We start from the raw sequence: 11,448 nt of genomic DNA, 5'->3' as shown, positions 1-11,448 counted from the left end.
TCCTTGGTAGTAGGTTGACCTCCAGCACATCTGCCTGGCAGCTGGATGGGAAAACTGCATAAATATTTAGATAGGCAGGGAAAGAAGCAGAAAGCATTCCTGTGCCTAAGCTGTTCTTTCCTGTCACTGTCGGCAAGAAGAAATGCTTGTGCTCTACGATTGGGTCCAAATACTGTGTTGCTGCTCACAGAGTTGGGGGGTGGGGAGAAAAAAAGTAAGAAAAAAAGTGGAAAAAAATTGAAAAGACAATAAAAGAAACATGGCCTCGAAAATGACAAGCACATAAGTCAGATACGTTTGGCTTGCCCAGAAAGATTTTTCTAAAGGTTTTTCTCTGTTTTTAACCAATGGAAATTTTATTTTTCTGACAGTTTTATAGACAGTGTTTTCTGCAAATATCATCTCTAGCCCTGGCTTATGTCTGACGTTCTCTGGGAGCCAATTCCACTTCATTTCACGGTCATCCACAAATGAATGATGTCTTTGGCTCCACCGCAGTGCTGTGCGCTTTGGGATAACAGCATGGTTGTTATCTCTGAGGGCTCCAGCTCAATGGGTGAGTTCTCAATGAGTCTCAAGTAGCAGCTCATTACGTCAATGAAGCCATTAAGCATATGAGCCCTAGAGCCACCGTGTTGCAAGCCTCACTTGGGAGAACATCTCCAACATAGCCTATTTCTGAGCATTATCCCTGGAAGAGAAGGTTCTCTTGCAATAGATATTAAGGTGAACATGGTTGTACGAAAAATAGACATAAGATTCTGAGACAATATGCAAAGCAAATCAGTGTTAGAGACTGACTAAATAATCCAAATCAATTATTTCTTCTCCCCTAATATCATTTAATAACACTAAGTGTTATGCGCTTTGACAGTCTTGAGCAGCCATATAAAAACAATAAGTAAAGCTCTTTCTAATAGCTTCAAATTCAGCCCAGTACTCTCAACAATTGTTGTGTTCACGGGAAGGAAAAGCCCTTGTGCCTCTGTGTATGTTTATCTTCTGGTTTTGCAACAAAATTATAATGGAAGCATACTCTCAACACAAACCCTAAGTATGAGGATGAAGGATTTGGCCTTGCTTCTACTTTCTTTCTTTTATTTGCCTATGTTCTCTGGGTATTTATTTTAATGCTCTTTCTCCAGATTCCTTTGATGGCAGAGGTTGTTTCTCACTTCCCAGCACCGAAAAATATACTTTGATTGATATTAAAATATATTTTATCTAAGTAAGTATTTGGGTTACCTTAAGGTGTGATCAGATTTTAAATCCATTTCATCTTCTTATGAAGCTGACATTTGCAACATTTATTTTAAAACTGTCACAGGTCTATCTTAAGCTCAACTGTACATTTTAAAAGCATAATCTTGTCCTGCAAGCAGGACACACATTTAGTCACCAGAATACAAAGTCAGCAATTGTTTGGAGAGCAGTGCAAAGTGTGACTCCGTTTTAAAGGAGAAAAGCTCCAAACAGGTCAAGAGGCTCCGCACGATCTCACCAGGGACATAAATTTGAGCTGGGATTTGCAATTGGATACAATTTCAATGCACTGCTCTCTAGCCGTCTCATTTTACAATTTCACATCATATAAATATTCAAACATTCTATCAAAATCTACATGACAGGCTTGCAGAATTCACAGCCTTTTGGTTGCCCCTTGCACACATACAGCCCTCATTAAAACTGTGTACAGTTCAAAAACAAAGGACTGGTGGATAGCTCAGAGGTGCAGCATACACTCTGAATGCAGGAGATACTGGGTTTTAGCCTCAGCACAAAAATAAAAACAAAAAACAAGACGTATGTGCAGTTGATTCTATTTTTCCACATGACAATATTATACAGTAATTTTAAATACTTATAATTATTTGGAAATGGTCACCAAAAGAAAAGGTTTTTATCTTTACCCAAATACACACATGTACTCTTCTATTTGACTTGTTAGTTTTCAAGGAATCTCTGCTAATCTTTTATTGATTCCATTATTCACCAAACTAGAAATCTCTGCCTTAAAGTGCACCTTACTTGAATAAACCTGAAGTAGAAAGATTTGCTTAGGCAGCTTCATGGAGAAGTGCCAGCTGGCCAAAGGCAGAGAGGAAGTCCACCAGCGTGACCCTGCTTCTACTCATCTCTGCTTCCCACCTTCACAGACAACAGCATTGCATTTATTTCAGCACATGATGCACGCCCTTTGAGCTGCTGCAAGTTAAGTTATAGATGCTGCATTTGATATAAACAAAATGTAGTGAAAAATATATTTACCTTATCCCAGAATATTGTGCTCATTTTAGTCATAATTCCATAGGGTTCTAAAGAACAAAGAATTTGAAGCAGGAGGATGACACTCATGCCGTACCTTCCCCACCTCTTACCGAAGTCATCTTTATCCTTTCATTCATTCGGTTAAAAACTAACTATTGAACGCTGTACCTGTTACAGACACTGGGATGCAGTGTAAAGCCCAAGAACAAAACAATTCCCTCCTTGAATTCCCATCCCAGTCACAGAAAGAGATACTAATCAATGCTCATCCATAAAATATCTAGCACCAGAGAAGGAATTAGATGCTACAGAAAAAAAAATAGAAAACAGGTCAAACACTTGGATGCTTGGAGACGCATATTATTGCATAAGCTGTTGTTCCAGGAAGATGGAAGATAAGTGAGGGGGTGATAAAGAGACAGCTCCTGTTGGAGCCTCTTCATGTGTATGTAGAGCAGGAAGAAAGGGTGTCAGGAGGGGGCGCTGAGAGGAGATGAGGCCAGGAGGAAGAAACAGATATATCTTCCCATTTGCATCTTTATTGTTCTTTTCTTGTTCACATTCACTCAGCTCATGTTCTTTCGGCCCTGCCTCTTTCTTTGTTCTCCTTCCTGAGTTCAAAGTTTAATTAATCTCCAATGAAAATGAAAGCATTTGACTTCTTCCAGTGTAGAGGCAGAACTGAAATACAGCATCCACTGATTTGTCTTTTAGCAATATTTTCTGTCTGGGGATGTTACCTTTTAAGTTCCTTCTGCCAGACCCTCTGGGTATCTTCTTGTCTCATCATCCCTTTAGTGAGAAAAAAAACCCACTCTCTTCAGTCTGTGGTAGCCTTATATATTTCCTATCAGAGGGCTGGGGAAAAAATGAAAATTTTGGTCTTGAATGACAAATAAGATTCACTGACTCTGAACAAAGTGAAGAAGGGATTCTCAAGCCTGATGGAGGTGATCTCGATGTCGTAGATGGAGCCACTGTGCGGAAGTCAGTATTTGGTTCTCTTGTTCTTTCGGAGAGTTCTGTCCCATCTATGAGTATCTAGGCAGGAAGAAAGTCTGCTGAAGATGACAGAGACAACAATCAGAAATCCACCCGCCCTAAGATGCTACAGATTCTCTCTTTAAATAGAAGACTGGAGATTGGAAGTAGGATGAGCATAGATACAAGCCTTAGTCTTGTTTCCTCTCCTATTTGTACTAGACAGAGTGACCCACGTACTGATTTGTCAAGTGACTTTCAATATATCATAAGGTGAGAAACTTGAGTCAAGAAAAAAAACTGCTGTATAAAAATGTTAGTAAAAACTGAATCACAGGGATTTATTCTGAGAAGACAAGGATGTCCCAACATTTGAAAATCAAGTAAAGGAGGCCATCACATCTATGGCCAAAAGCAGAACAACCACATTATCTTAGCCTTATATGCAGTGAAACATTTGGCAGAGTCTAATGCACATTTAGGATCAAATGACACTCAAAGTTATCAACAGAGGGACTCTCCTCTCCTTTGTAAAGAGTATTCTAAAAAAAACACTTACGGTTAGCAGCATACCTAATGGTAAGAAACTCAAAACTTTCCCATCAAGGCCAGGTGCAAAGCAAGGGTGCCTATCTTCACCTCAGTACTTTTCAAGGTTTTGGAAATTGAAACCACATAATAAGGATAACAAAGGAAAAGGAGATAAGAAGGAAACCAAGTTTTCCTGTTCTCCCAAGACATGACTTTCTATATAGAAAATCAACACACACCAAAAAAAAAAAATAAAAAAAAATAAAAATTAAAAAAAACATAGCAAGGCTTCATGATGCAAAGTCAATTTAGCCTATTCAGTTATATCCTATATGTTTTTACTGAATGAGTAGAATCAAAACTAAACTCACCACAGCATTTACACAAACATCTCCAAAGATGAAATCCTAAGGTGTAAATCAAATTTGTACAAGATCTATATGAGGAAAGTATAAGGATATGAACAAATGTTTTAATAACTAAATAGGGTTGAGGAGATGTCTTAAACAGTAGAGTGCTTGCTACCCAAGCGTAAGAATCTAAGTTAAATGTCTTTCATCAGAAGAATCTCTGAGACCAATCTAATCAAATCAACAAGCTCCCAGTTCAGTGCCTGACCTTGTCTCAAAAAATAAAATAATGATTGAAGAGTACACTTGATGTCACCTTTTGTCTTCAAAGCACACATATACACAGAAAGAGACATAGAAACAGAGACAGGCATAAAAATCTAGATAAATAGGAAGACCTTTAATCTGCATGAATAAAAAGACTCATTATCAAGGTGTTCATTTTCTCTAAGATGACCTGTAGATTCAAAAAAGTTCAAGTAAAATTCCATCAAGCTATTTTTATATCAGCTAATTGATTCCATAGTTGATACAGAGAAAAGAACCAGAAAAGCCCACAATGTTTAGGAAAAACAAAGTAGAAAAGCTGATACTTAAAGTCTTACTTGTGAAGCTACAGTCAAAAACCTGCTTGTGGTATTGATTTAAAAAATAGTCAAATAAGCCAGGTGATAGTAGTGCACTCTTTTAATCCCAGCACTCAGGAGACGGAGGCAGGTGGATCCCTGTGAGGTGGAGACCAGCCTGGTCTACAGAGCAAGTTCCAGGACAGCCAGAGTTGTTACACAGAGAAACCCTGTCTTAAAAAACAAATTAAAAAAATAGATCAATGCAAGGAAATAGAAAGAAAGGGACTAGACACACATATATATAGCTGATTAATCCTTGGCAAAGAAGCAAGACAGTCTTTCCAGAAAATGGTGCTAGAACGATGGGTGTTCACATGCAAAGTAGTGACTCTAGACACAAATCTGCATGGAAATTATCTCCAAAAAGGTCAAGATCTAGATCTAAAATACAAAAATTGCACAGTATATTACAGGAGAAAGACTAGATGACCTTGGGAATGGCAATGGTTTTAAATACAAAGCCAGAGTTAGTATTCACGAAAAGTCATTACTAACAAGCTGTATTTCATTACAATTAATATATTCTGCTATGCAAAATAAAATATCAAGAGAATGAGAAAATAAAAAGACTGACAGGGACATGATTTTTACCCAAGACATTTACAACAAACCAATATTATCCAAAAATACAGACTTAAGAATAAACATTAAAAAGCAAACTCCCCAAGAGGGGAAAAATGAGCCAAAGGCCTTAGCATTGTACCCACTAAAGAAGATACACAGATAGCTGGGGCAGGGGTCAGGGGAAACAGTTCAAATGTCATAAGAAAAATGCAAACGAAAACAAAGATATGCCAATGCAAATACACTAGGTTTCTCAAAAATCCAGAACATGGCACAATTGTGATAACAAGCACATGGGATAAAAAGAATGCTCATGTAACATGAAGTGCCTGCTTGTGGGGTTATTGAGGTTTTTGTCCCGCCCGGTACCCCACAACTGTTTAACCCCAAAGAAAATCACACATAGGTCTCCATAAATTATAAGCTAATTGGCCCATTAGCTCCAGCCTCTCACTGGCTAACTCTCACATCTTGATTAACCCACTTTTCTGATGTATATTAGCCATATGGCTCAGTACCTTTTTCAGTGGGGCAGATCACAGACTGCTGCTTTGGTGGTCTGGGCAGGAGTGGGAAGAATCAACTTCCTCCTTCCCAGAATTCTCCTGTTCTCATTGCATCATTTCTACTTCCTGTCTGGTTTTCCCACCTATACTTCCTGCCTGGCCAATCAGCGTTTATTTAAAACATGATTGACAGAATACAGACAATTCTCCCACACCATGCTCATGTGGACAGCAAAGCCGAAGAGAATTTGGTCATTTCTTACAGAATCACACATTCGTAGCAGAGATCCCAGGAACATACAACAGTGTGTATATGCATGTTGATGCTTTCCTGGGTTTCTGCATTTTATCCAGGCTGGAAGCCTAGGCCAGGGAATGGTGCCCCTTGTGATGGGAGCGTATTCCCACTTAAATTACTTTTATTAAGATAATCCCTCATAGGACTGACAAAAGGCATGTCCCCCAGGTGATTCTAGATTCTTTCAAGTTGACAGTTAACATTAGCCATCTCAGTTACTAACTGAAAGAAGCAAATATGTGAGGTCTAAGTGCCGTCTGATCCCAATTACCTGACATCTAAATCTAAGACAACAATTCAAAAGATTAGTTCTTTCCAGGAGTTGTTGTGGGGCCAATAGAGCACATAGATACTTTAAGCAGTGAAAATACTCACTTGATATTATGAGGATAGATATGCAGCATTAAACATTTGCCCAAATCCACAGAAGGCACAACAGCAAGTCAATCCAAGTCTACCTAAGAATTTGGGTGATGATAATGTGTCACTGTAGCTTCACCAGTTTTAGCAAACTTTCCACTCTAGGGTCCCTAATCCTTGCATCGTCTAAAAGGAAGAGACATCCTGACTGACTTCACAGAGAGACACAATGTGCAAGTCAATGGGAGCAGCCTCAGAAAAAACCTAAACCCCCTGTCCTTGACCATGGCCATCAAACATCCGGATTCTTGAGGGATACAGCTTTATTTTGAGCTCTTTCAGTTCTTGGGTCTTGCTGTGGTCACCATGACAAATACAGCTTTTAGCCTAAGAATGTAGCAAAAACAGCACAATTAGTTCCTGTGGTGATTTGAATGAAAATGGTCCCCACAGGCTCATAGGGAGTGGCACTATTAGGAGGTATGACCTTGTTGGATAAAATGTGTCACTGAGAGTGGACTTTGAGGTTTCAGAAGCTCAAGCCAGGCCCATTGATTCACTCTCTCTTCCTGCTGTCTGATGATCCAGATGTAGAACTCTCAGCTGCCTCTCCAACACCATGTCTGCCTGTGTGCTGCCATGCCTCCTGCCATGATGATAATGACCTAAACCTCTGAAATGCAAGCCAGCCCAACTAAATGTTTTTCTTTATAAGAGTTGTCATTGTCATGGTGCCTCTTCACGGCAATAGAAACCCTAAGACAGTTCCTTTTCCACCCTCAGCACAGATGGTTAATCATAAGACTGCAACAAGAGTTTTGAGCTGATTTCAATTTCTCAGCAGAAAACGTGAGCCGTTTTAGATGGCAACTATACATCCTGTTGTTGACACTGTGAAGTTATTGGCTAGGATCTTGTAACAGATCCACTTTTCCTGCTCTCTGGGGATCCTGTATAGACCCCAGCCCTTTGATCCGATGTCATGTCCCTCAATCAGTCTGGAGAACTACGACCAAGACTTGGATTTGATTTAAGATTACAAAGAATTGATCATCTTTGTCTCCCTTTCCCTCACATTTCCCCTCTGTGAATGGCTATTTCTTTGCAGTGAAAAACGAGAGAAAAACAGCAGGTTAGAGCAAAAGGTACAAAGTGTGATGGATCAGAGGCAAGAAGGGCAAGAGGCATCCCAAGTGAGTAAAGAGTAAATGGTGCTAGTTGGGACTCGGAAAAGCTGGGACAAATCAACCTTGAAATTTGAAGTGATTGTGGTGGAATAAAACAGCAAGTGGCCTGAGACAGTATCCTGTGTTCCCCATGGCCTATGTGCCATGGCAGTAATCACTAAGTAGTGGCCCACAGTGAATATCTGGAATGGCAGCCTGATCGCTGGCTGCCTAGCTGGGGTTAAATGAGTAACAGCCAAACCTCTGACACCAGTACCATGAGCAAAACAAAGATGAAAACGAAAGAAATCACAAGGGCAGTCCAACGGCTCCGAGCTGCACTGCCCGTGCTTACAAAATGTGAAGGCCATAAAAGCAGCCAGGCAGAGGGCTCAGTCCACAGAGGAAAAGATGAGCACACTGGCCCAGGGGAGTCAAGGGACTGGGGCATCCTCCAGCTTCCAGTTTCTAATTCCCACCCATCGTGGGGACATTTCATGAGTGTTCTCCTGCTGCTATCCTGGGAAGGATAGGAGTAGCATACTGCAGAATTGCAGAACTATTTGTAAGAAAAACACCAACCTTCACAAGGAGTGTCAACTTTGGGCATAGTGAATGTTTATCCAAGAGGCTATTTTAGCCAGAAGATATTTAATTATCTCTAACTGTCAACTTGATGCTCTCACTCCATTAACACAAAAGAGATCCCTGTGTAAGAAAAAAAAAAGCAAGTATACAAAATTTTCAAAACTCCTTTTGTTCCCACATAAGTCATGTGTTTTATATTGTGTGTGTATATGTGTATATATATGTGTATGTATATAAACATGTAGGAGGAGGCCACTTGTTCGTCCCAGCCACCCAGAACCAAAATAACCACACAGAAACTATATTAATTAAAACACTGCTTGGCCTATTCACTCTAGCTTTTTACTGGCTAATTCCTACTTCTTAATTTAACCCATTTCTATTAATCTGTATATCATCACAATGTCGTGGCCTACCAGCAAAGTTTCAGCACATCTACCTCCAGTCACGGATCCATGATGTCTCCCTGACTCCGCCCCTTTTTCTCCCAGCATTTAGTCCAATCCTCACGCCTACCTAAGTTCTGCCCTATCAACAGTCCAAGGCAGTTTCTTTATTCATTAATGGTAATAACAGCACACAGAGGGGACTCCCATAACATAAACATGAATGTACAGGACCTTTCTGATGTCCCAGTGTGTGGAACAACAAACGTGTGCATCCCACTAGGAGCAGGCATGTACGGAGCTGCGTGAGACCCACATGGCTGTTCAATGGAGGATTGCCAGTGTATGTGTGAACTAAATTTATAAAACAAAAACATTTATATTAACAGTTCTAAAGACTGTCTAATTACTGCTTAATTGTGGAGAGTTCAAACATTGCAACTTCAGAGCACAAATTACTTCAGGCTGGCTTTAGCTCCTTCAGTAACCATTCTTTGTTTGACCTAACATCCTTTTCACTACCAGTTAAAACTTTCTGAATTGTATCAATTCAGTAGGCACAAACTTTTACCAACAGAAAACCAAGACTGTCAACAGACGGTATCTGAAACTCAGCAGAGTTTTCCCCTGAAGTCAGTCTTCCAGGTATTCCTTTCAGTGCATTTGAAAAATACCTCCTAACTTCCTTTTGCTATGTACCTAGAAACATTTCATGAACTAGCTTCCACACTGAATACACCATCCACAGTCATGGTACTCAAATCTGACTCATGAATAAACTTTTATTGTCCTTGAGGTGAGAGTTACATTTTCCTCCGGCATGTGTGGGGGGCATAGTCCAATAGCAGCACCTCCTGCAGAAACTCAGGGTGGAAGGCCATGGCAGGGGCAGACAAGAAGCAAGGACATTCACATTCCAAGCCGAGTAACAATGTCTATACCATCACTGGCACACATTCGCCCGCTTTGCCAGCTGCCTTACAGAGGGAAGTAGAGAACATTCCATTAAAAGAGGGAGCCATTAGAAAGATTGTCACTCTTCCTAATTAAAATAACTATATATCTTTAATGCACCCTTCAAAGTTCCAAGGATAACTGAGCATATTGCTTGATTTGCACACTCCTGATTTCCATTTGAGTAGATCACTATTGCAATAAGCAGATGCAGATGCTTGAGTTAATTTTATTGTTAATGCTTCAGGGCATTTTTTAGGGAAAGTGCATAAAGCTTTTAAAAATCCAATAAATTATATTGGGTCTTAATTTACTTCATGTTATACCTTCCATTGAGGAAGGACACAGAAGAGCTCTTGAATTTAGATCTTGATTTTATCGCCAGTTGGATAAGTATTTGAATTGCTAGAATGGGTAAGGCACACTCTTGGAATATTACTTCTGTGTTAACAGTCCCTCATTAGTTGGATAAAGAATTGCATCTCGGCTAAAAGGGGGAAGAAGCTTATAAACTATCTTATTAATTCGCAAATAATGACAACTTGAAGGCATATGTTATGCCAGCCTCATGTCAACAGAAATGAAAGCTTTTCCAGAATCATCCTATAAAAATGTTGATTACCTATGGTACCCTCCAGCCACCGAATCTTGATGCAATTGTTGGCAGAAACACCTTCAATTCAGTTAATTATGTATGACAACATCTGGGAGGGATTAAATAAGTATTTTATAAAGAAAAACAAAATGGGGAATGATTAAATGTACACCACAGATTGTGGAATATTGATTGTTTACACCTGAAAATTCAATTTATTCATTTGCAATCAGACAAGCCTCACTGGGTTTTACTTCTCGCCTAGTGCCTTGAAGTCAAACTTGAAATCCTTTATTTCAGGCATACATACGTATGCATGTGCACACAAACAAACACACCCACCAACTAGGTTTTGAAAAGCTAGAGAAAGGTGCTCCAAAAAATAGTCTCTATCTGGAAATACTAGAATATTGCAACATGACATGGGGACACAGACACAGTAAAGTCTGGGCATGCTCAAAGAGTGTGAGAGGAGAGAAGGGTTCTTTTAGCGATCTTAGGTACATTTATTTATGTACTTATTTATTGCATTTGTGTGTACATATTTGTGTGTGCACACAGGCTGGTCACAGTGCACACGTGCGGAAGACAGAGAACAAGTTCAGGAGTCAGTCCTTATCTTCCACTCTGTGGGTCGTAGGGATCAAAATTGGATTATTAAGTTGGTGGCAAGTATATTTAACTGCGGAGTCATGTCAATGGCATGAGAGCAAGTCTGCAAAGACAAAATGTGAGGAGACTGTATCCAATATCTTAAAATGAGAATTGTTTTCACAATGATTAATAGCAAAATGTGGCACAAGCCCAGAGTTGAACAAATAGTTGCTGGGCAGATGTCTTTGTAGTGTTCCATGCGCACAGATGGCGATAGCCTCTGTGTAGCAGCCCCTGATGTGACTATGATTTCACAATCAGGTGAAAGAACCACTCCCGCATAACCTCCCACGCATGTGGACATTTCTGTGTCGGAGTTGTCCCAAGCATCTCCATTTTGATTTCAGCAGCTTTCACATCTCTTTCACAAGCAGAAGCATAAACGACGTCTTTTTTGTGCATTGCCCGTGTGGAAATGAGCATTCCCACATACCCTGCTCACTGCAGGGCCAGAAACACTCCCAGTTTTTCTTTCAGCCACACTGACTCTTCCACGTTAGTTGCCTAGACGTTTCCCCTGTGTATCCTCTCTGTTGCTAGAATGGCTTTCTCACACTCCCAATACACTTTCTTCAGAATGTATTGCTGCTTGCCTTCTACTTCCCCCAAATGTAAGCA

The sequence above is a fragment of the Microtus pennsylvanicus genome, chromosome 1 (genome assembly GCF_037038515.1).
Source record: "Microtus pennsylvanicus isolate mMicPen1 chromosome 1, mMicPen1.hap1, whole genome shotgun sequence".
In the NCBI taxonomy this organism is placed as follows: domain Eukaryota; kingdom Metazoa; phylum Chordata; class Mammalia; order Rodentia; family Cricetidae; genus Microtus; species Microtus pennsylvanicus.
This window is presented reverse-complemented; position numbering follows the sequence as displayed.